Source organism: Schistocerca serialis, chromosome 8, assembly GCF_023864345.2.
Source record: "Schistocerca serialis cubense isolate TAMUIC-IGC-003099 chromosome 8, iqSchSeri2.2, whole genome shotgun sequence".
In the NCBI taxonomy this organism is placed as follows: Eukaryota; Metazoa; Arthropoda; class Insecta; order Orthoptera; family Acrididae; genus Schistocerca; species Schistocerca serialis.
In genome coordinates this window covers 399639442-399666244 of record NC_064645.1, presented here as the reverse complement: position 1 = coordinate 399666244, position 26803 = coordinate 399639442, and the positions used below count along the sequence as shown (strand labels likewise).

The 26803-nt window shown below is 42.5% G+C and overlaps 1 protein-coding gene and 1 non-coding gene across 2 annotated transcripts in view; both read right to left on the bottom strand.

The window, feature by feature from the left end:
- Positions 1-26803, bottom strand: part of LOC126417034 (uncharacterized) — a 697139-nt gene that overhangs the window by 636341 nt on the left and 33995 nt on the right. The window lies entirely within an intron of this gene.
- On the bottom strand, positions 19706-19780 carry Trnat-ugu (transfer RNA threonine (anticodon UGU)). The gene has a single exon. It is a non-coding gene; the product is annotated as a tRNA-Thr (tRNA).

Sequence of the window (26803 nt, the reverse complement as noted above, 5' to 3'; positions counted from 1 at the left end):
TGCAGTGCCAGAACCGCACGGCCACCGCGGCCGGCATCATGCATCAAAGATAGTATTCTACAATGCAATTATTCATCAGTTCATAAGACTGAACTTGAAGGGAGTTCGCCGGCCGGTTTGGCGGTGCGGTTCTAGGCGCTTCAGTCTGGAATCGCCTGACCGCTACGGTCGCACGTTCGAATCCTGCCTCTGGCATGGATGTGTGTGATGTCCTTAGGTTAGTTAGGTTTAAGTAGTTCTAAGTTCTACGGGACTGATGACCACAGATGTTAAGTCCCATAGTGCTCAGAGCCGTTTGAACCGTTTGAAGGGAGTTCAAGCAACGTGATAAGGCGAATTGTGCAAAACACGATTTAAAGAAGCTAGATAGGCCACTTAACGTCGCAAGCACACTACACAATGAGTTTCTTCACCCCAGGAGACATGATCCTCGTACCGTATAATACCACCACAAAGGTCTTGACTTCTTTAAAAAATGCTGCTAAAGTTCCTGGAAGAAATACCACCAGACTTAAGGTAGTCCATTTGGTACTAAAATGACGGATCTCACTCCCACTTTTGACAGATAATTATAGACTTTCTCGACAGAGCTTCCTGAGATCGTTGGATCGATCACTTGAGAAACACAAACCATCACAAACGCTAGTCGGGTTTCGAAAATTGAAAAGAGAAGCATACAAGGAAACACTGAGGACTCCCGAAGGTATAAAATGCCGTTTAGGAGGGGCCTGTGCTGTGGTGAGTCTAGATGAAGTTCACGGTACAGTGTCGTGTGTTCGTAATTGCCTTATCGCCCGTATTAGTGCTCGATGTCAGCATTTTGAGAACTTGATATGACAGTCACAATAATAAAGTGCTGTTCACCTGTTACTATTTGATCACGTTACACACATCTTATGTCGCTGAAGTTCTGTACCAAGGCTCTTTGCAATGTTAAACAGTTATATATATACAAAATTCCAATTAAGAATGATGGTGTCCTAATTCGACCGTTACAAACATTAAACATTACTTGTGTATGTGAGACTACTCACGACACCGTCGGCTGTAATTTACACAAAACCTGCATCTCCATATATACACCCATTCCTGATATATATTGTATAGTCCTCTTTAGCTGCACCGCCCTGCATATGCCCCCAATTAAACATTTAATTATATAACAGATCAGCTCAGTTCTGACAGCAGAATTTTTTACTGATTTGAAATTCACTGCAGCAGTAATCAATGCGTCAGGTATTGGCTTAACCACAACAACTACAACGGTATCAGCAGACAGCTGAACATTCCCACGTAGTACTTCTTCTAAGCTGTGCCAAAACCCGAACACTTGAGCAACAGCTTCCGCAAATGTGGTTCAGAAACACAGACTCCAAAGACAGGGTCGCCCTAAGGGATTTCAGCACGGAATCGGAATCATGCAGATTTCCGGGGATAAGTTCTGAGTTTCTTTCACGAGCAGTCTTGCCAGTTGCGGCAGCTTTGGGAGATATAAGAACTCGGGAGAGCGTCTGCGACAGCGCAGCCGGGATCGCCGGAAAATCCCTCGGCGGGCGAGATCCGATCCAGGCCACCGGACGAGTTCCCGCGTGTTGCAACTTCCATAAGCCCATAAACTACACTCACTTCGATTTGCACGCTCCTACCGTTGAAACTTAACAGTGCGAGATAATTTAGAGGATATGTCGGCAATTATTCTCGTCACCCACGAGTCTCAATTGAGTAACTTCTCTTTGCACTTAACTCAAATATAGAAACACTACAACCAGTAATGCTTACTGAACTTTCCACTTCGCGTTTCAGATTATCTTATATCCATCATCAGGTGAGTTAATTTCAAATGAACAACATATTAAAGATTTTATGTGCCGCGTTTCTGGGCAATCTGTGGCTCCCTCTGGCAGCATGAGACTAAACAGAAACTGAGGTAGTCCATTTTAGTTACGTGTACTCTGTGAATGCCTGTGTTTGTAGCAATATAAACATCTTTCAGTGGTAACTGACTACAATCGCTGTAAGAAATAGTGTATGAACCACTTTCGTAAGTTATTTATATCATTATGCGTTTAGGGCTTTCCACCATCTTAATTTGGGTAATACGTATTTAAATCTTCAGTTATCACTTTATCGACTGTGCAAAATAACAAATCTGTGTAGCTACCATACTTTGCGAGTCGTATAATTACAATATGTTGCTCGTTATATGCTTTTGTTTTCTATTCTGCTTTTTCCTCCAGTTTTCTGCATTTATAAACGTATGTTCCTCGAAACCAGCACAGTGACTAGATTTAAAATGTAATATGCCTTCGTTTTATCTATATAGGCATTATGCTAATAATCTTAGATATACTCTTTCTCATTTCTTCTGTTTACCTGAGACATTTTGGAGAATGTAATCGAAACTTTTCTGATCAATAACGTTTTTTTAAACGAAAAATATAGATCAAGTCGGACGGTGATAAGGACTAATGACAATGATCCTTGATTTGCATATTCATTTTGTCATTTATAGAGAAAATCACGGACAGGCCTATCCTCAAATGTTGGCATTTAAAGATTCTGGTTAACGTGACGTTTATTAATCTTTGTCGACCAAAAATGAAACGATAGTATTGGTTAAAATCACCATCAGTCATAAATTATCCCTTATTACACTACTAGCCATTGAAATGCAGATGATAAACGGGTATTCATTGGACAAGTATGTTATACTAGAACTGACATGGGATTACATTTTCACACATTTTGGGTGCATAGAGCCTGAGAAATCAGTACCCAGAAAAACCACCTATGGCCATAATAACGGCCTTGACACGAATGGGCATTGAGTCAAACAGAGCTTGGATGGCGTGTACAGATACAGCTGCCCATGCAGCTTCAACACGATACCACAGCTTATCAAGAGTAGTGACTGGTGTATTGTGACGAGCCAGTTGCTCGGCCACCATTAACCAGACGTTTTCAATTGATGAGAGACCTGGAGAATGTGCTGGCCAGGGCAACAGTCGAACATTTTCTATATCCAGAACGGCCGTACAGGACCTGCAACATGCGGTCGCGCATTATGCTGCTGAAATGTAGGGTTTACCAGTGATCGAATGAAGGATGGAGCCACGGGTCGCAACACATCTGAATTGTAACGTCCACTGTTCAAAGTGCCGTCCATGCGAACAAGAGGTGACCGAGACGTGTAACCAATGGCACACCATACCATCACGCCGGGTGGTACGCCAGTATGGTGATGACGAATACACGCTTCCAATATGCGTTCACTGCGATGTCGCCAAACACGGATGTGACCATCACGATGCCGTAAACAGAACCTGGATTCATCCGAAAAAATGACGTTTTGCCATTCGTGCACCCAGGTTCGTCGTTGAGTACACCATCGCAGACGCTCCTGCCTGTGATGCGGCGTCAAGTGTAACCGCAGCCATGGTCTCCGAGCTGATAGTCAATGCGTTGTCGAACTGTTCGTGCAGATGGTTGTTGTCTTGCAAACGCCCCCTTCTGTTGGCTCAGGGATCGAGACGTGGCTGCACGATCCGTTACAGCCATGCGGATAAGATGCCTGTCATCTCGACTGCTAGTGATACGAGGCCGTTGGGATCCAGCACGGCGTTCCGTATTACCTTCCTGAACCCACCGATTCCATATTCTGCTAACAGTCATTGGATCTCGACCAACGCGAGCAGCAACGCAGCGATACGACAAACCGCAATCGCGATAGGCTACAATCCGATTACATTTATCAAAGTCGGAAACGTGATGGTACGTATTTCTCCTCCTTACACGAGGCATCACAACAACGGTTCACCAAGCAACGACGGTCAAATGCTGTTTGTGTGTGAGAGATCGGTTGGAAACAATCCTCATGTCAGCACGTTATAGGTGTCGTCACTGGCGCCAACCTTATGTGAATGCTCTGAAGAGCTAATCATTTGCATATCACAGCATCTTCTTCCTGTCGGTTAAATTTCTCGTCTGTAGCACGTCTTCTTGATGGTGTAGCATTTTTAATGGCCAGTAGTGTATTTCTCTGATTGTCGTAATACATCACTGCATGGCAAAAGAGTAAGCCGTAGTTTTCATGTCCTGTTAGTTCACAGCCTGAACGTAATGTAATCTGCAACTGCTTTGGTTTCAACTGTAAGACCAGCTGTCATTGACTGCTATGCGCACATGAGTGTCACTAGATTTAGAGAACTGTACAGACATAAAAGAACACAAAGCTTTCAAAAAAGCTAAATATTATAAGTACACCACAGATCTTGGTTACATAAGGAAGGGGATCGGTTATCTTTCTTTTCAAAAGAAATGTAATGGTATTCACCTTAAGTCGAGTTAATGAAACCGCAGGAAACCGAAATCTGGCTGGGCGTTACTAGTACTACAATCGCTGTTCAAAAAATGGTAGCGGTCGCGCGGTCCCAGACTGAAGCGCCTAGAACCGCTCGGCCACAACGGCCGGCTACAATCGCTGTACGAAATAGTGTATGAACCACTTTTTTAATCCGATGTAATGAGCCTTTTCTGAAAATATGTTGTTTCCTTCTTACACGATTACTAATTTTCTCTCGCTTCTTCTAAAACCGTATCTGTAAGGCAATAGAATTTTTTTTCGAAGGTACCTGGCTAGCCTTGGAGAACGGAAGAAAGTAAGAGATGAATAAATATTATCACAGTGGTAGCAGTGGTAGTGTGCAATAAGAATTGTCAAACAAAAGAGCCGGTCAGCGTGTAACTGTTTGTTATGCACGGAACTAGCGCAGGGATATGTGGTGTTTAACGATGCACTGCTGACAAAATACGGTAGTGTGAGCTACAGCATGTCATCAAGAAGGCATGTATTCGTGCAGTAACATGTGGTCGTACAGTGTCTTGATGAAAAATGGCTACTCGTGTGATGTGCGGAATGGGTATGCCCACTGGTCGCAACACCTCATTCACGTAGGTCACACAGGTAACAGCTCCCGAGGCAAGCATCAATTCAGATTTGTGGCTGTATCCAATGGCACCCCCCACCGTAAGGCACTGAGCTGGCGCTGTGTGTGTAGTGTGAATGCAGTAATTCTGATGCCGCCCTCCGAGTTTGCGGCGAACCAAAATACGGCTATCATTTTCAAACAAACAGGACCTGGATTCATCCGAAAACACGATCTCATGCCATTCTTGTCCCCAGTGACGTCGTTCTATACACCACTGTCGTCTAGCATATTTCTGTACATTTGTCAATGGTTGGCGGAGAAGTGTACGACGCGAACTTAACCCATGCCGTAATTAACGACGACGGACTGTCACCCCCGATAGTGTACGATGCGTTACATTGTATCGCTGGAGCCCAGAAAACCGAAGATCTATCCTGCAATGCCATCCGGATGAGGTGTCGATCATCTCGGGAGTGCTGTGGGTGGTGCGACCTGACCGTTCTCGTCGTGTTCTACGGCCTTCAGGGAACCGTTCTGCATAGACCCGTTGCACTACCGAAACACTTGGTCCCACGCGAGCAGATAATTTCCGGATGGATGCATCACATTATTTCATGCCAATAAAGCACCCCGTTTCGAACTCACTGATGTTGACCTTGAAGCCGCGGGACGACATGGTTAAAATGCTAATGATTTCTGCAGATCCGGCCGTTGTGGCCGAGCGGTTCTAGGCGCTCCAGTCCGGAACCGCGCTGCTGCTACGGTCGCAGGTTCGAATCCTGCCTCGGGCATGGATGTGTGTGCTGTCCTTAGGTTAGTTAGGTTTAAGTAGTTCTAAGTTCTAGGGGACTGTTGACCTCAGATGCTAAGTTCCATAGTGCTCAGAGACATTTGAACCATTTCTGCAGAACATGCTAATATACATGTCTGTGAATACGAACGTCGTACCTCCACTCACTCAAGGTGTTTCAATTTTTCTGAACACGAGTCGAGTTTAAGTAGTGGCACAGTACAGTTAGCTGTGTCTTGCAACCGACAGTCCCTATTTTGGTTCGCCTCAGTTAAGAGAGCAATGAACACGTTCTCGCCGGAGTTCTGACTTGCGTTGCTCGTTGGGGGGGCTCTTATTCATGCTCTCCGGCATCTGGTGGTGTTGCTTTTCCTATTTCTCACCATGGGCGGTTGGTCATATTCAAACGCCCGAGGCTAATATTTTAATACGTTTGCCTATTATTTTTAAAACAACGAGGGATCACATAAAATGAATTTGCATATACCTAATCACAAATTATGTGATGTCTCATTGCTCAGAAATCAGTCACGTTGAAGGATCAAAGGAAAGTGTATTCCGATATTCCGATTTGTTCATTACACCTGGATGATAGGTAGCTGTTAGCATAATTGGCAGATCAGAAGCACGTATTGTTGGTAGCGATCTGAAAATTTGGTCAACAAGAGTATTTGGTAGGCAGCATCGAGAGTTGCAAATTTTGTGGTTTTATTTTATTTCCTCAATGACCGGTTTCGACAGAGTCTACCTGTCCCCTTCGGATCTACTGTTTAACAGTAGAAAAACATTACTATGCCAGTCCGCACAACTGACTCAACAGTACACATGTGCGAAAACAACGTTAACAAACAGATATCACAACATTTTAGCATACCTTCAGGAAACAATATTACTGTGCACGAATGGCATGAGCATAACGAGAGAACGCAGCACTTACAAAGCAAAGCAGCAACAGTGTGCCCCGGAGCGGGGGCGAGTTCGTCAATGGAGCCATTATAGCTTCGGAAGCGTTGATGGGCGTTGACACGCTTGGTCTATAGGCGGTGGCAGTGATCCATTGTATCTATTATTAAATATTCTTAGAAACACAAAATTGTACTCGATAGATATGTTAATAGAGGAATGGTTATTATATAATGGGAAAACGTATCTTCGTTCTAAACGAAAAAAATCACAAGCATAACATAAGGCAACATCTGTCGGTTTCACGCTGAATCATCGGAATACTTAGATCGCACTTAACCAATGTTATAGCTTGTTCACAAATGCAGATATATTAACTTGTTACAGGTGGCACTACGTACATAGTCCCTGCATGTGGATGTTTCTGTAATTGTAATAGCAATGTTTACTTGCTGGTGCACTGTATATCCCGAGATAACAGCTAGACTCTTACCGAAACATGTCATTGAACAAATAAAATAAATATATTATAATGAGCGACTTTGTCTACCAAACATTGTTATTTATAATTGATGCAGTCGAGCGTGAGGCATCGGTGCTACACCCGGGCCTGAACGTGGTAAGTAACAATGGGCAGCTTGTTCGGGGCCGCTACGGCGTCAGTTTTGAAGACAATCTCACTTATCCGTACACTCAGCAGAAAAAAGATTTCTTTAATTTAAACAATCTTCTGCATATTGACGACCATCTTTCTCTGTTGGTTTACAATAGTTTTGTATTTGATATGAATCAATATATTTGGAATACATGAGGCAAAATGTGGCATTTCTTTTAGTAAATGAGTGTCATTATGTCATGGAACCTTTACATAAGATTTTCTCCATAAAACCGTCTACAGTGCTCAGTATAAGTCTTTATTTATTGTGATGTTTCTGAATCTGATATCATCAGATATCAAAACCTCTGTACGTACAAAATGAATTTCAGTGTCAGTATTAAAATCTATACCTATCTGGGCCTTCAGCTTCTTATATATTACTACTCGTTGTTTATAGAGAAAGCGTAGGACGGGATGAGAAATTCAAATAGCACTTTCCACTGTAGATACTGGCTATTCTAAATAAAGCTCATATCCATTTTAATAGCTTATGTAATTATCTGTTAAAGCTGCAGCAGTCATATATAGATGATCGTTTTTTTGGGGGTGTAAGCTTTTGTTGGTTTTCTCCGTCTTTGTGGATAATTTTTTTAACCCCTTCTGCAAACACTATGTATTTCTTTTTTCTATTCTTTACCCAAACATGTTTCGAAACCTATGTTTTATCTTCAGTGGGACTCTTGATCGTGTTCATGTTGTTGTGGTAATGGCCAAAGACTGATTTCTTGCAACTTTCAATGCTAGTCTATCAGGTACAACCCTCTTCATCTCTGCGTACATACTGCATCCTACATGTTACATATTTTTGCTGTTTTTCTATGTGTAATAACATTAACTCTTTTCTCAGCTGTTTTCACGTCAAACTGCATGACCAAAATAAAGATGAAGAAATGAGCAGCAACAATAACAAAGCATCTCCAAACAACTGTGGCGAGTTACATTTCTCATAATTGCCATTTTTGTGTATGATCTGAAACCTCAACGACAACTGACTCATGCTGGATCCATACGGCACCTATATCTCTAGTATTTAGATCAAATACTTTATCCCATGATATTATGCAAATCTGTTAGGTATTAGTGTGGTGTGTAACTTACAAGTCAATGTCTTAACTGTCTCGTTATTTAAGCGAAGGGCGTTGTATCTATTCTGCTAAACTAATAAATTAATAAACTTGTTACGCCAAGGTAAAATCTAAATAATATGGATCAGAGATTTATATAGATGATAACATTTCAAACACATAATTCTCTCTCTTTAAACCCCTCGACATTTCTCTGAAACCCCACCTTTATAGACCTGCACATCAATTGGAAATCCTTTATTAAGTGACCGAAAATTTACCGCTATGATACGTCTTTAATAATGGTTCATCTAAATCTGGATATGTGTGTACACAATTACGTATTACAATCAGTGACATTCTTCAGACTTACTTTTTTCACTCGTTTAGTGAGGGACTGTTCACAGCCTCAAGTAATTCTCAAACATTGGCATTGCCATAAATGGCTGTGGCTATTTATGTAATGTGTGTGGAATTTCGACTTATCTCCACTTTCACGCAACCTAAACTTTGTATTGAACAGAAGTGTTGTATGTTTTCAGTTTTTTAAAACTGATTGAAATCTCAATAGCTGTAAATGTAATTGTTCGTACTTAAGTAACAGAATGCGAAGCGTTGAACTCAGTAATTCAAACAATGATGGTAGGAGAGAAAACTTTAGTGACTCGAGTGAAATCACGAAGGGCGTCCAACAGGATTCAATTTTGGGTGAATTTCTGCTCCTTACGTATTTGACTGTCCTTCCCCTTAACATTCATCAGCAGAACTGATATTTTTGCAGACGATGTATTAGTGTTAGAATAATACACAATACATTTACATTGATGCTCTCCAAACCACTATGACATGCTTGACAAGGGGTATGTTCCATTTTACACGATATTATGGGATATTACCCTTCCTTTCACATATGAACGCAGGAAAAACGATTGTTTAATGGCCTCCGCGCGTGCTGTAATCAATCTATTGTTGTTCTCACGCTTCCTGTGAGAGATACGTAGGGGGTTGTAGTACATTCTGAGAATCATCTAAAGCTACCTCTTGAAGCCTTATAAGTAAGCTTTCTCGGGATAGTTAACGTCTGTCTTCAAGAGCCTGTCAGTTTAGCTTCTTAAGCATCTCTGTGAGACTCTCATGGCTCAGAAAAACCCGTGAATATTCGTGCTGCCTACCTGAGTATACATTCAATACTCCATGTTTGTCCTACTGGATGTGAGTCCCACAACGTTGAACAATTTTCTAGGATGGGTCGCACGTGTGATTTGTAAGCTATCTTCTTTGTAGGCTATTGCATCTTCGCCCTATTGTACCAAAAACTCGAAGTCTTCCACCTGCAGTATCCATAACTGAGTCTGCGTGATCATTACATTTCATACCCCTACAAAGTATTACGCTCAGGTATTCGTTTGTGTTGACAAACTCCAGCTATGGATCGTTAATATTATAGTCATAAGATACTTTTTCATTTGGTGGAGAGCACAATTTTACATTTCAGAACATTTAAAGCAAGTTGCCGGCCTTTGTAACACCTTGAAAACGTATCAAGACCTGACTGAATATTTATGCAGCTTCTTTGAGAGAGTATTTCACTATCGATAACTGCATTATCTGCAAGAAGTCTGCGATTACTATTTATACTGTCCGAAAGACCATTAATGTAGAAGATGAGCAGCAAGGTTCTAACACACTTCCTTGGAGCACATCCGAAGATACTTCTGCATTACAGAGAAATCAGCACGAGAAACTGTAAACGATGTTTCTCAAATAATGATCATGTGGTTATCTAAAACGGATGCTCCCTAAATTTGGAGAAAACGCACTGTATTCAGTTCTGTACAAGAGAGGCATAGCAGCAATAGGTGGAGTACATAAACGGGAGTCAGAGAATAGGTTGTTGGCTCCCAATATTTTGGTACACAAAAAAAATGGTTCAAATGGCTCTGAGCACTATGGGACTTAACATCTGAGGTCATCAGTCCCCTAGAACTTAGAACTACTTAAACCTAACTAACCTAAGGACATCACACACATCCATGCCCGAGGCAGGATTCGAACCTGCGACCGTAGCGGTCGCGCGGTTCCGGATTTTGGTACACAATCTGTCGAAATCTTGAACTGCCAGAAGCACATTACTGAGCTGCTCAAACAACTAAATTCAGCTAATTTTTATCCTGGTACAATTGCTAGTCTTGAAAATAAACGAATTTACCTCTTAGCTCGTTTCCCACATGTCTACTCAATAACGTCTTATGTGCTAATTCCCTGTCGTAACTCATCACTTAGAAAGAAAGTAATGACTGCACAAACATGAACAGTAAAAATAATATGTGCTGTTCACCTGCAATCATTTGGTAGTCACCTCTTACAATAGTTAAGAATTTTAACTGCACCTTCACAATATATTCTGTAGCAAAATTCGTCATAAGTAGTCTATTAGAACATGAGAAGAACAGTTGTGTCCACATTATGAAAAGAAAAATGACATTTATTATCCATTTTATTTGTTTATGACTCAGAAAGGAGTTCAATGTGCACCTACAAAAGTCTGAGAGCATTTGCCGAAAATCATCAACTGTATCACGTGTAGCGTAGCAAATTTTGAATCTAATATGAAATCATTTCTTCTGGGCAACTTCAACCATCACAGACTAATTTTTATTTAAAAATATCATGCACAAAAATTGTTTTAAGTGTAGCTGAATAAGTTGGACTGAAAAATAACTAATATTTTCCTTATCGTTAGCACTATTCGTGTATACATTTCCTGTAGACTGACTCGTTCCACATTTCGCAATAACAGTTGGTCATATGTGCTATGAATCGTGTAACTAAATAGGTCATTAATTTGAAGCTGTAAGAATTATAGGTTCCCTACAGCAAAAAAGACAACCCTCAAGCAAAAGCAATAGCTTACCTCTCACATAGCATTAGGCAATTAGAACATAAATACTTCCATCCTCTCCATTTACATGGGCAGTTGTACAACCGCTGAAGTATTGCTTTTCCACGTATTGGTCTATCGATTTATCGAATCTCAATACTTTTACTTAATTTAAATTGAATATTTCAGTTTTCTGCAGACTTTCAAAAGAAATAAGAACGCTTTTAATCTCTGCCGGATACAAGGTTTAGTTTAAATCTCAGCGTCGCCTAGACGCTGCGTACACAGAATCCCAAGGTGCCTGCATTCACTGCTCGCCGTGCTGTTTCCAGCCGGTCGACGGAGTGTTCATACGATCGTCATGTCCCAGAATTTGCCTGTGTCGTCACGTAAGAAATAATTCTTAAGTCATAATGTTGGCAAAAGTCTGTGGCGACTTCAAATGATGATTCTTGGCAGTGCAGTTTGATGATGTTCCTTTGAACGAAACCGGTCGTGTCGTAACAAATCGTTTTTCAACAAACCTGTGGTGGTTTCTTATTGTTACTAACAACAATCAGTACCTTTACTTCCCATCGTTCCTTCGTGCTGGGAAGCTTCCTTCGCAAGACGTGTCCGATTTCCCTCCGTATCTGTGTCCAATACGGGCTTACGCTCTTTCTCTAACGAACTCGTCGACGCGACATTAAACACTCGTCTTCCTTTCTTCGCGGTTGTGCTTGTTTCTTTTGTAAAAGTTCGACTGGAAATTCTTGTTTCGATATCTTGTGATAACACTCCTAACTTCGTACAGTCACTACAGATTATTTAACGTACTCAAGTTCTTCTTTATCTCTTAAAGCAGTAGGTACCATCGCCCTGGTTGATCCTCTGTGCCTTGACTTCTGGATGGCGTCAGATACAGCTCCGCACTGCCGCCTAACGTAAGAACTTGCGTAATATACGACAAGCGTTGTGACTGCATAGCAGAAAGAATACAGCATGTCATTCTCAATGGAGGGAAATCTTCAGACACAAAACTAACTTCGGGTACACTCCAAAGGAATGGTACTGGGCCCTCACTTTCTACACTGAAGAGCCAAAGAAACCGGTACTCCTGCCTAATACCGTGTAGGTCGTAGAAGTGTCCCAACACGAGTGACATGGGCTCGACTAATGTCCGAAGTAGTACTGGAGGAAACTGATATCATGAATCGTGTAGGGCTGTCTACAAATCCGTAAGATTACGAGTAAGTGGATATCTCTCCTGAACAGCACGTTGCAAGGCATCAGAGATGTGCTCAATAATGTTCATGTCTGAAGAGTTTGGTGGCCAGCGGAAGTGTTCAAACATAGAAGACTGTTCCTAGAGCCACTCTGTAGCAATTCTGTGCTTGTGAGAGGTCCCATTGTCCTGTTGTAATTGCCAAAGTCAATCGGAATGCATAATGGACATGAATGGATGCAGGTGATCAGACACGGTGCTTACGTATGTGTCACCTGCAAGAGTCGTGTCTAGACGTATCAGGGATCTCATATCACTCTCAACGCACACCCCCACACCATTACAGAGCCTCCACCGGGTTTAACATTCCCGTGCTGAGATGCAGGGTCCATGGATTCACGAGGCTGTCTCCATACCCGTACACGTCCATCCGCTTGGTACAATTTGAAAAGAGACTCGGCCAACCAGGTAACTTGTTTCCGGCCATGTCGGTGTTGACGTACCCGGCGAGGCGTAAAGCTTTGTGTCATGCAATCATCAAGTGTACACGAGAGGGCCTTCGGCTCCGAAAGCCCATATCGATGATGTTTCGTTGAATGATTCGCACGCTGACACTTGGTGATGGGCCAGCATTGAAATCTGTAGCAATTTGCGGAAGGGTTGCACTTCTGTCACGTTGAACGATTCTGTTCAGTCGTCGTTGGTCCCGTTCTTGCAGTATATTTTTCCGGCTGCAGCGAGGTCGGAGATTAGATGTTTTACCGGGTTACTGATAATCACGGTACAATCGTTAACAGTTGCGCGGGAAAATCCCCACTTCATCGCTACCTCGGAGATGATCTACATCTACATCTACATTTATACTCCGCAAGCCACACAACGGAGTGTGGCGGAGGGCACTTTACATGCCACTGTCATTACCTCCCTTTCCTGTTCCAGTCGCGTATGGTTCGCGGGAAGAACGACTGTCTGAAAGCCTCCGTGCGCGCTCTAATCTCTCTAATTTTACATTCGTGATCTCCTCGGGAGGTATAAGTAGGGGGAAGCAATATATTCGATACCTCATCCAGAAACGCACCCTCTCGAAACCTGGACAGCAAGCTACACCGCGATGCAGAGCGCCTCTCTTGCAGAGTCTGCCACTTGAGTTTGCTAAACATCTCCGTAACGCTATCACGGTTACCAAATAACCCGGTGACGAAACGCGCCGCTCTTCTTTGGATCTTTTCTATCTCCTCCGTCAACCCGACCTGGTACGGTTCCCGCACTGATGAGCAATACTCAAGTATAGGTCGAACGAGTGTTTTGTAAGCCACTTCCTTTGTTTATGGACTACAATTTCTAAGCACTCTCCCAATGAATCTCAACCTGGTACCCGCCTTACCAACAATTAATTTTATATGATCATTCCACTTCAAATCGTTCCGTACGCATACTCCCAGATATTTTACAGAAGTAACTGCTACCAGTGTTTGTTCCGCTATCATATAATCATACAATAAAGGATCCTTCTTTCTATGTATTCGCAATACATTACATTTACATTGCGCCATAGGGTGGTGGGGTTTCGGGTTCCGCTGGGTAGGTCAGGAGTCCACTACACGCAGCAGGCGGCTACACGGGTAGCATGGGTTGTGTGGCGTGGACTGGAACAGGAAAGGGAAGTAATGACAGTGGCACGTAAAGTGCCCTCCGCCACACACCGTTGGGTGGCTTGCGGAGTATCAATGTAGATGTAGATGTAGAAGTCAAGGAATTATGCAGCCCACACGGTCGCAGAACTGTCTAAGCCTCTGATTCAGACCCTCTACTCTGCTCTGTACCAAAGGTCCGCAGTCAGTCCTGTCGATGATGCTGCAGATGGTGAGCTCTGTTTTCATCAAGTTAGCGAGACTGGCAGTCTTCACCAAATCAGATAGGCGCCGGAAGCCAGAGAGGATTTCCTCCGATCCATAGCGACACACATCATTGGTGCCGACATGAGCGACCACCTGCAGATGGGTGCACCCTGTATCCTTCATGGGATCCGAAAGGACCCTTTCCACATCTGGAATGACTCCCCCCCCCTGTATGCACACAGAGTGCACATTGGTTTTCTTCCCCTCCCTTGCAGTCATATCCCTAAAGGGCACCATCACGCGCCTGACGTTGAAGCTCCCAACTACTAGTAAGCCCACCCTCTGCGACCGCCCGGATCTTGCAGACTGAGGGGTAACTTCTGGAACAGGACAAGCAGCCATGTCTATCCGAAGATCAGTGTCAGCCAAAGACAGAGCCTGAAACCGGTTCGTCGGACAAACTGGAGAGGCGTTCCGTTTAGCCCTCCGGAATGTCTTTCGACCCATTCCACATCTCGAGGCGTCTTCCCACTCTACCACGGGTGAGTGGTCAGCCTCAATGTGGGCAGTATCCCGGGAAGCCACAGCCGTAGTCCGATCGGGGGATGCGTGGGACGAGCTGGCCGTCAGCGACAAATCTTCGTCCGAACCCCGACAGTGATGCCCATTGGCAACAGCCTCAAGCTGCGAAATGCGTTCCATCGCACGTGAGCCAACTATAACACCAAGTTCAAACTCACTTAAATCTTGATAACCTGCCATTGTAGCGGCAGTAACCGATCTAGCAACTGCGCTAGGCACTTGTCTTAATAGTCGTTGCCATCCGCAGCGCCGTACTCCGCCTGTTTCATACGTCTGTATTTGCACACGCAAGCCTGTACCAGTTTCTCTTCAGTGTACAATACATATAAATGCCCTAGTGGTTATTATTGATAATTAGAGAAGACTTGTGGTGGAGGATGATTCCGTACACATAGAAGTAACAAAGCTAGATAATTTAATGGAAATTCAGGGAGACCTATAGACGATTGACGCTTGGTAGAAATATTCGCAGTCGACCACTTATTGAGCACAAACAGGCAGAAGGATCCATGACTGCAAGATTACATGACTGCAGTGTGGAATATCCAGGAGTCTGGAAACTTATCGACTTTGGAACGACCACATAAAGCCAAGAGCAGGTAAGACATATGTTCTAAACTGAGATTCTTTGGAAGAATACTCAGGAAGCGTAGATCGCTCACAAAGGAAGTAGTTTACAAAACCCTCTTTCGACCAGTAATTGATTGTGGTTCGTCAGTCTGAGATCTGTACCGGAATGGATTGATAGAATAAATAGAGAAGATGCGAAAAAGAGTAGAACGTTTCCTTGCAGGTTGAATTAATACGCGCGAAAGCGTCACGGAGATGTTCGGCCAGCTCCATTGGCAAGCGCTGCACGATGTGGTTTACTGTTAAAATTCCGAGAGCGCACATTCCTAGAAGAGTCACCTAATATATTACTTCGTCCTCTGTATATCACGAGAAACGATAATGAATCTAAAATGAAAGAGATTCCAGCTTTCGTGGAGGTTTATATGAAACAGTCTTTCCGCGAACCAATGGTGACCGGAGCAGGCAAAAGGGGAAGTGACATAGGCATACGAAGTACCCTCCTCCATACACTGTGAGGTGATTTGCAGAGCCTAGATGTAGATATAATTCTATAATCGTCGTCGACGGAAACTGGTACTAGTTTTAGACTCTAATAATTGTTTAACTGTTCCCCATGCAGCGCTACAATGCTGTAACAGTAGGAAAGCTATAAAACTTCGTTCTGAATTATCCTGCATTATATTTCACAAAATACTCTACACGCACATGGGTAATTATTTAGATCGTTGTCAGCAATCTGAGAAAGATATTTCCGATATTTTAAAACGCGTTCAAACACTGAGCTCGGAAAAAAAAACAATTTCGCGTTAGTTAGTACACAGCGAAGCCCAATATGCGAATGGAACCAACTGTTAGCCTCTGTTAATTAGGTAAACATAAACACGTACGCATTAATCGGAAATCGACCGAAACGCTGCGTTATTATTAGCGCATTGCGTCTGATGCAGACAAATTTGGCTTGTGGGTATCCTTGTAAACTGCAAATGTTTATAACAATTGATCACTTATTATTTCGCAGTCATAATAACAAATACATTCTTACCGCTTGGAGGTATGACAGCTGTTTAATGACTTGTTAATTAAAAGGGCTGGAGTCACTGCAGATAGCAAGATTGGCATAGGTTAGGTCCCGTGACGAAAACAAACAGTAAAAAAGGGTGCTGGCAAGTAACCGTTTTTCCTTTTTTCATCTTAATTTTTCTTCGACACGATCATGCATGTTTGTTAATGTTGTTAGAGTTGAGAACGTGACGGAAAGCGTTTGCACCATGTGCCTTTAGTCTAAAGACGACAATTGGCTGTCCGAAACCAGTAACGGCATTATAAAACGCTCATGTGATTGTGTCGAAAAAATAAAATAAAACGTTTCTATTCTACTACTTATGTTACACACACGTCTAATAAATGAAGTTGTCCTGAAATGCAGAACTGCTAAGCAAAAATGCTACAGGACAAATGAAAGGCAGCAGAAACATGCATCACTAGCCGAAACACACATGTCGTCTACAGTAAAATGAAAGAGGCCTCTTTATATCAGAAAAGCAGTTGAATGACTATCAGAACTGAGATGGTAAACCAGTATCAGGAACAAGACAGATAGTTGAAAGGCTGTCTACGGGGGAAAGAAACTGGAGGATTATACTATAGAAAGAGAAGAGAAAATACTTGAAGACGAGAGAGAAGACACGACACTGCGAGAAGAATCTGACAGAGCACTGAAAGGTCTAAGAGGAAGCATGGCCCTACGAGTTGACATTTCATCAGAATTATTGAGAACCTGGAAAAGTCAGCGATGACAAAATTTGATGAAAAGATCAGGTCATCTTCCTTGAGGGAAGTTGGTGCACTCAGCGACTGTGATACTATTTATAAATTATAGAGGGCAGCAGTCAGTCGCCCATTTTTTTGGAGGTTTTATTTGGCAAATCCAGATTTCGACTAGTGCCTAGCCATTATCAATGCACTATTTTCTAGTCTCGATACATGTCAGTTCCTTGTCGTTCGGCGTCAGTCACAGTTCTTTCAATACTACTGTTTACAGTATTATAACCACGTGTAGCGATGAGTGCAGTAACGTATTTTATTATTTTCAAAGTTTACTGTCATTTCTTGATATTGTTGCCGCAAATACACTGTGAAAGTAACCTGCACATTATCTGTCACTGCCAAACAACTGCAAAACTACTGTATACAGTAGTATTCAAAGAACTGTGACTGACGCCCGAACAACAGGGAACTGACGAGTACTGAGACTATAAAATAGTGCATTGGTAATGGCTAGGCACAAGCCGAAATCTGGATTTGCCAAATAAAACCTACAAAAAGGACGACTGATTGCACCGCTCTATAATTTATAAAAAATTCATAAATTCATGAAATGTGTTCACAGTTGCGAATATGGACAACCAACAACTGCATAACGGAATGGCGACAATGAACAGGGCATCGAATCTGGATTTCCGCTTATGTTGAGTGGTCGCCTTAATATTAAGGCATCCGAGCACGCTCAACGAACATATCCAAGTTTCCATATGTCGTCAACCAAGTGTCTAAAACCTGCACTCGTACATTCATTATGTATATTTCCGTACAGGGGAGACATTTTATTGACAGTTGCTTGCCCGGTGTCGGCGAAATGCGATATTTCAGTACCTGTGTTGTTCAGAAGTACGATGCACTGATCCTTCGGACGTGAATGCAAGCCGCGCGTGTTAGGAGCGTGGTCTTGGGCGCCCCGTCAGGGGTTCGACTCCTCCCTCGGGCATGGGTGTGTCTGTTGTCCTTAGCGTAAGTTAGTTTAAGTTAGATTGAGAAGTGTGTAAGCCTATGTACCGTTGACCTCAGCAGTTTGGTCCCATAGGAACTTACCACCACCATGAATACAAGTCTGAAGGAACATCCCATCGTACTTTCGAACAACACAGTCGCTTCAATATCGGATCGTATAGTATGACGAAACTGTTGCGCTTGGTGTGCGAGATATACGACCAGAGGAAGTACCTTAGGACTTCAGGAGGACTGTAATAATTCCAGTTCCACGGAAGGCAGGAGCTGGCATGTCTGAATACTATCGAACGATCAGTTTAATAAGTCATGGTTGCAAAACATTGACACGAATAGTGATTCTTCAAATTCTTCCGGAGTAATTCATAACCAAATACTTCGCCAGTTAGCTATTTCTTCACTGGCACGAATTATTTGCGGAAGAGTGGAAAAAACTGGTAGAAGCCGACCTTTGGGAAATCAGTTTGGGTTATATAGAATTGAAGAAATATACTGGACTTATGTCTTACCTTAGAAGACCGGTTAAAGAAAGGCAGACCTTCGTTTTTGATATCTGTAGATTTACAAAAAGCGTCGACAATGATGAGAGGACGACACTCTTTGAAATTTTCAAGTAGCAAGAATAAAAGCACGGAGAGAAAGGTTATTTACAACTTGTACAGCTGTCAGAGTCGAAGTACCGGAAAACGAAAGTGGTAGTTGAGAAGGGTATGAGGCAGGATTGTACGCTACCCCAATTTTATGCAATCTGTGCTTTGAGCGAGTAGTGAAGGAAACAAAAGATAATTGATGGGAGCAGAAGTAGATAGTATAGAAACTTCAGACTTGCAAATATCGTGACAAGTGTTCCTGAAAAGAGGGATCTATTAAAATATAACATAAATTCAAGTGTTAGGAAGTATTTTCTGAGGACATTTGACTGGAGTGTAATCTCGAACGGAAGTGAAACGTAGATGATACGCTGTTCAGAAAAGAGAATAATACAAGCTTTTCAAGTAGGGTGTTACAGAAGTATTCTGAAGATTGGATGAATAAGTATAATAACTAATGGGAAGGTAGCTAATCGAATCAGGAAATCAAGAAATTTATGGCACAACCTGACTACAAGAAGGTTGACTGCTTGTATCCTGCGGCATCAAGTAGCAGTCCTGTTTGATAATGAAGGGGAGTGTGCGCTTCGCCTTCTCGACCACCAGTCTCATCTGGACCTACAGAATATTGGACATCATTTAGTTTAGGAAGCTGCCAATAGATCACAAATAAAATAAAATTTACCTTGACACACGAATAAGTCAGCAAAAATGGTCATTTAAATAAGAAGACCATTAAATATTATTCCTAAGGCTGTCTAATACTATATATGACGGTAGTATCTGTTCCCGAAAGAACAGTTACCGTGGATGACCATGCAGCTTTGCTAGAAATGAAATGATAATTAAATGGACACCCTAGCTGCAAACAGACGTTGATGTACTTCATTGGGGACATGCTGAAAATGTGTGCCCCGACCGGGACTCGAACCCGGGATCTCCTGCTTACACGGCAGAAGCTCTATCCATCTGAGCCACCGTGGGCATGTTGGGAATGTGTATCTCACGGGGAGCGTGCAAGGGATAAGTCCCTGCAGTCGCACTATCCTCTGTGCCCACGGTGGCTCAGATGGGTAGAGCGTCTGCCATGTAAGCAGGAGATCCCGGGTTCGAGTACCGGTCGGGGCACACATTTTCAGCATCTCCCCAATGAAGTACATCAACGCCTGTTTGCAGCTAGGGTGTCCATTTAATTATCATTTCATTTCTAGCAAAGCTGCATGGTCATCCACGGTAACTGTTCTTTCGGGAACAGATACTACCGTCATATATAGTTAAATATGGCTTCCCGGCCATTGACCTTCTTGTGCGATCGCACACGCTATGCCCGAACTCGTACGGGACTTGGTAGATTAATCTGCCACGAGTAATGAGTATGATGGGCAAACATCTATTAGGCGTACTACGAATGTAGTGGTGTGGACATGGGAATGTGTATCTCACGGGGAGCGTGCAAGGGATAAGTCCCTGCAGTCGCACTATCCTCTGTGTTCACGGTGGCTGAGATGGATAGAGCATCTGCCATGTAAGCAGGAGATCCCGGGTTCGAGTCCCGGTCGGGGCACACGTTTTCAGCATGTCCCCAATGAAGTACATCAACGCCTGTTTGCAGCTAGGGTGTCCATTTAATTATCATTTCATTGCTGTCTAATACGTTCACTTTGAGACAAAGCGCAAATAATAGTACGGCATTCGCTTGGTTACAACTGGTAAATACTCATATTTTAGAAAAGGACAAACCAGAAAGCTGATATTTCCTCATGAGTGGACGAAAACGAATCGAAAGAACAGAAATGGCGTAGAGACACAGGGGAGGGGTAGAGAGACACAGACTTTCTGGGAGATAGATAATAAACTGGAAGGTATGGTCTCCAGCAGGCAGTGCAAAGAGTCAGAAATGTATGTAGTTCCATTCGAAAAATAAAACGCAGTTGTGATATTTTGGGAGCTATAGACGTTATAAATTAGCCACATCTTCTGCTATAAACAAGTGGAAATCGCTCGTTCTAAATGTGCTTTGGATGGATTGTATTAGATACCTCACTCCACATATAAAGCCTGAAACGCTTGAAATATTCTCAAACTGCGCTGTGCTCAGGACTTTACTACTATTCGGCCCAACAATAAAGTTTAACCAACCCTAGGCTGAATTCCAAATACCTCCAGAAAGGATTTCCTGAAACTTTGATTTATACTAGATGTTAACATACTTCTCCTACACCATCTAGTCACAAGTAAACGTATTTAGTTGACTGAAATTAGAACAATGAATGTCTCAGTCGTATTTGAAAGTTACAGTTAGCACCGAGCTACATTTAGAATTAATGGTAGCATAATTCAGAAGAGACAAGATGGAACGCTTTAAGTCAGATACAAGTTTCTGTTAGTAATAGGTGATTTAGAATGAGACCACAGTTAACTTGATATTCTTCACTCAATACAGCGTCGAAACGCCAGTCGAGCGTATACGTTATTGATATAAATAAAATTTAAATTTATTATTAGTCGGTGTTTCGTATAATGTATATAACCAGCTGAGCGATGAGTACAATAAAGTATTTTACTTTTTTCAAAATTTACTTTCATTTCTTGACATGTTGCGGCAAATACACTGTGAAAGTACCTTTCACACTATCTGGCACTGCCAAACAACATAGTTCGAGGGAACTTGGACCATGTTCTGTTGCAGTACTGCTATGGTGTAGAACATAAGGTAAATGATAACAATATGGAATAACACGAAAAGAAATGACACTTCGGTTCAAAATCAATAATCGCACTGATGGCAACATGCTCTATGGTGGTCTTCTGGACATTAAAAAAGGTGGGACATGGTTCTTAATAGGACGTGGGATCATTATGAACCGCAGTGCATGCCTTGTAACGTGCTCCTATGTTGTCAACTAAGGAGTTCTTGTGGTAGGGGGTTCGATTTCTGCACCAATGCAGTTAACAACGGCTGGCTGTCATTTGTGCACGTAGACATGCCGCATTACGTCTTTCCAGCGCATACCACATTCGCTCGATGAGATTTAGGTCAGGGGTACGGGCAATCTAGTCCATTCACCGAATACTCTCGTGTTCCAAGATTCCCACCACCTGCGTTGTTCGATGCAGTTGGGCACTGTAATTCATAAAAATGAAGCCAGTGCCGAATACACCCCTGAAATGACGCACCTGGGGAAGGAATACAGTGACACAATAAAGTCGACCCGTGAGTGTACCGTGATCACGTACGTGGACGTCAGAACATCCATGCATCATACCTTCACACGCCGTAAAACATGGACAACCAAAACGATCATGTTCGACAATGTTCCTAGGCTCATCACGTACCCCCACATTCCAAGAGGTATTAGCACTCAATACATAGAGAAACATCGTCGAACATGATCGTTTTAGTAGACCAGGTGTAACAGTGGGCATAGACATAATGTTGTATGAACATACTGACACCCAGTTCTTTGAACACGGTAGACTCTCAGGTCACTGTATTCCTTTTCGGTGAGTGTCTTATCAGAGGCGTATTCGGCCCTGACTTCGTTTTTGAGGATGACAATGCTCCACTGCATCGAACAGCGCAGGTCGAGGTGGTCACGGAACGGAAGGGTATTCGGCGAATGGACTGTCCTGTTCGTTTCACCGATTTAAATCCCATCGAGAAAATGAAGGATACGCTGGGGAGAGTAATGAAGCATGTCCCCATGCACCAACGCCCATATAACAGTTGTCGACCGCGCTGGTGTAGAAATAGAAACTTTTCCTCAAGAATTAGCAAATTAAGACCAGCATAGGAGAACTGCCATCCATGGTTATCACACAGCACCATGTCCCACCTTTTGAAAAGCCCAGTGCAGCATCATAAATTGAAGTCAATTCGGTATAATTATTGGGCATTATGAGTCTTGAGGTTAATGGCCTTAAAGTTCGTAGCTTGTTTACCATTAAATTACATTCAGTCAGAACACGAGAAATCGAATGCAACTATTTACGATTCTACCTTACTTCTCATGCTGAACTACTTCCATTGTGACGGAAAACCATCCTGAGAGAATTAGTGAGTTGTTTCCGAGTCAGTCTCAAAGGAAAGAAGAAGCTGTAAATGAAATCAGGGAGGCAGCGCAGAACGAATAAAAACCGTTCAACTTCTGTAATTCATTAAAAGTTAGTGATGGGTAATTAATAAATGGATCTGGTTCAGTAGTGAAAAGGCTATCAAAGAATAAAATTTATTCATTAAGAAAATTCATGTAGAAAATTCAATACAAAGACAAAGGGTGATATCGTGCACAAAAGCATATCAAGAAACTGGTGGTGGAACGGGGGGGGGGGGGTGTCGTCTGACTGTCAGGCCAGAGTGATAGTTGTTTGCGAAGATTTTCTCTTACGAAAGGCTGGGGTGCATCGGCTTCCTGTGTTTTTCTACTTAATTAAAGATTACCTTTCCACTTCAGATGGTATGTCATGGAAATTGCTTCGTCAACTTACGCTCGTATTTATATCCACTGTGGGCATTAGCTGCTTTGTTATTGTAAAACCTAAATAATTTTCCACTCCCACATATCTGTCCTCCCTTGCGTAAGAACAGTCAATGGAGAAATATCCAAGTCCTCATAGAACATTTGAAATTTGACACGAAAACAAAGCATAATAACAAAATAAAGATTAAGAAGAGGTAAAATAACAAAATCCACCATTATAACACGTGTGAAAGCGATGATAATAGGTCAACTTACCATGTTAGTAGACGATGCCGTCAAAACTTTCATGCCGAGAAACCGTGATGTGCCGTGCCGCGAAGTGATGCGACGGTCCGATGATATGCTTGAATGCCGCCATTTGAAATGCATTGTGGAATACTTTGACGCGACGTGACGCAACGTGACGTGACGAGACAGCGAATGTGAAATGCCCCAGGATCACGTAACAATTCCAGCGTAATGTTGACGACATGTGCAGGAAGCAGGGGTCACTCCATAGATGTTCTACTCTACGGCTTTGGCCATGGAGTCTACAAAAATGCCTTGTAAACGATCGTGCATTTCATGAAGAGCAGGAATATCTGTGGATTGGACATAGCGTATGTCGCTTACATCACATCGGAATTGTTACGCGAGTGTAGTATATTACTAACGCAGATTTTTTACGGATTGTGCCGAAGCTGATATTTCAATATTACACATTTTCCTTGGTTTATAAATTTATTTATTAGTAACGGAAATAGTATATAATTGTTACTGTTCAGTTGCAAATCACAATACGTCAAAATGATGAAAATTTGGATTTCGTAGGTAAGAACCACAGATCACTAATTACGGTTATCATACTAGAAATAAGTGCTTTATCTGCTGAAAAATATCCAGGCACATTATTGTAAAGAGTTTATGCCGTAGTGATAATCTGTGTGGCCGCAAAGCATATGTGAACAAATACTAGATCAGTTAATGCATGAGTTCGTTGCTACTCAATCTCTCTAATGCAGGCGTGTTTAGAGTAGTGTGCCACGTGCCACTCCAGATAAAATTTATATCTGACACCCAGAGTCATTTCTTTCACAGTATTGTACAGATCTCCAAACCACTATGCTTATTTTAAAATATGAGAGGAAACTGTTCTATTAGTAACTATAACGTTCAGAACGATTATGTGCGATTAATTTTTAGGTTCCCTAAACATGGACACAAATTTTTTTAAAAAAGTGTATCATGATAGAATTTCTGAACGCATTCATACTGGGCTACTATGAAGATATTTCACATACCACCACAGCATAACTTACTCCGGGACTCAGCAATAAGCTAAACTGCATGTCGAAATCTGAAAAATAGCGATGACTTTTCATTCTTTTCCTACCACAAAAGAGAAACATCTCATTTGTGACAGTTGTCACAAAGCAAGCGAAATGCTGTAAGCCAAGTGCATTTCAGATATCGAAAGCAACATGCCAAAGTACCTATGCAGTATGTGTGCAGAATCCAAGATACTTTTGAACAGTATCTCTGTACAAACTGCAGTATGTAATTACATTAAAAAGCTACAGAGCGCTTATGGGGAAAATTTGCACTGTACCATAGCCACGTGACATGTGACAATGTACAACAATCAGGCGGAGCATTATGCCCACTGCTCACCGGGACGATGCGTGCTACTTGGTGACGTTGCGGGCACATGACGCGGTAAGAAAGGATATAAGCGGATCAGACACGCATGGGGGATCAACCCGGCGAAGATATGGGCATAAAACAGGGAAATCCATTGAGATGAGCGACACTGGTTGAATGTTCACGTGTTACAATCGTGAGTATGTACTGAAAGACGTAGAAGGACAGTGAAACTACAATTAGGCGCTAATTAGTTGCACGTTCAACCTCTTCGCAGAACATTGGATTCGGAGGCTTGTCTGGTCTGTAAATTAGGATAGATGGTGATCTCTGGCATCTCGGTCCAAAGAGCACAATGCTGGAGCACGCACAAGTGTTTTGGAGCACGCTGTTTGTCGAACATTGTTGAACATGGAGCACCGCAGCAGACCGCTCCTACGTGTTCACATGTTGATCCAACGACATTCTCTATTACGATTGCAGTGGACACGGGACCATCGAGATTCGACGGTCGATCAATCGATACGTGACGGCTGTTCGGCTGAATCATATTTTTGCTACGGTAGGTCTATTGTCGTGTCTACAACCGCCGTCATCGACGTGAACGGCGGCTCGAAACGAGCAGCGCGCCACGGACGCAAGGTGGTGGGAGCAGTAGTATGCTATGGGAGACATTCTCTTGCGCTGGCATGCGATCTGTGGCAGGTGCCCAAGACACTCTGAGAACTGCGAACCACCTGCATGTCTTCCCTGAAGGTGATGTCTTGTTTCAGCAGTATAATTGTCCAAGTCTCTGAGCCAGAACCGTGTTACATTGGTTTGAGGAGCAATATAGTGGACTCGCGTTGAAGTCTCGGCGACCAAATTCGCCAAATATAAATTCTATGTTTCCCTTGTAGGTCGCTGTCGGGCTCCATCACTTCAAGTACGCAAATCAGCGGCTCATTATTTACACGAATTACATGAAATATTGTCGGATCCATCATACACAGAATCAGGGATGTCTTTCGTTCCAAACGTGGATAAACAAGCTGTTAATCAGGTGGTCACAATGTTTTGGCTCATTAGTATATTGGCTACAGAAATGACGTTCTTCACATCTGAATGCGCACTCCATTGATGTTCCTCCTGTATGACGATATGTAAGATTTTTGACAATGAATCTATAAAGGTGAAGAATTAAAGATAACGCTAAAATCTGACCTTTCGGTAAGAACGTCGTTTGCATTTACACAAGTAAATTCCAGTTCTTATAAATTTGGTTTTATATTACCTTTATCTGCAGTGTGAAGTAAGTAGCCCTCGTTTCTGTGCTCGTTTTTGTCTCATTATTGTCAACGTATGTGTATACAGTATATCTACGACGTATTTTTCTTTCCGTTGCTGACTAGACCGTGCGATTGAAATCAAATTGATATGTTGACAGAACGTGGGTCAACAAAGTGACATGAAAACCGAAACAGTATTGAAAGCACTGAGTGGGAATCAGCCATCTTCTATAAAAAGCGGAGATATTGACTTCATCCGTCGGAAGTAATATGACCGATATTTCCTGTCACGCAAACGGAACCTTCTTCTGATTCATTATCTAGCAAAGCGGGGCTGAATACCTGGCACGTATAATGGGAAACCTCCGGCCAAACTTTACCAAAAATTACGCTTGATGTCGCCTCAACAGTGCAACTGAAAAATTTGTATTTCTTAAGGGGAAGACAGTATACCTTGTGAGTGTACTGTACAGTAGCCACTTGCGTTCCTACTAAAGTGGCTGTTCCAGTCTAGACTTGAGAGGGTTGAACCTAACAATAAGCATACCGGAGCTCTGTTAAACAATGTGTTTGGTGATCCCGGGCGCTCAACGGCTAGGTTGTCAGCGCTGTGTTAAGCAATGTGAACAGTTAACCGCT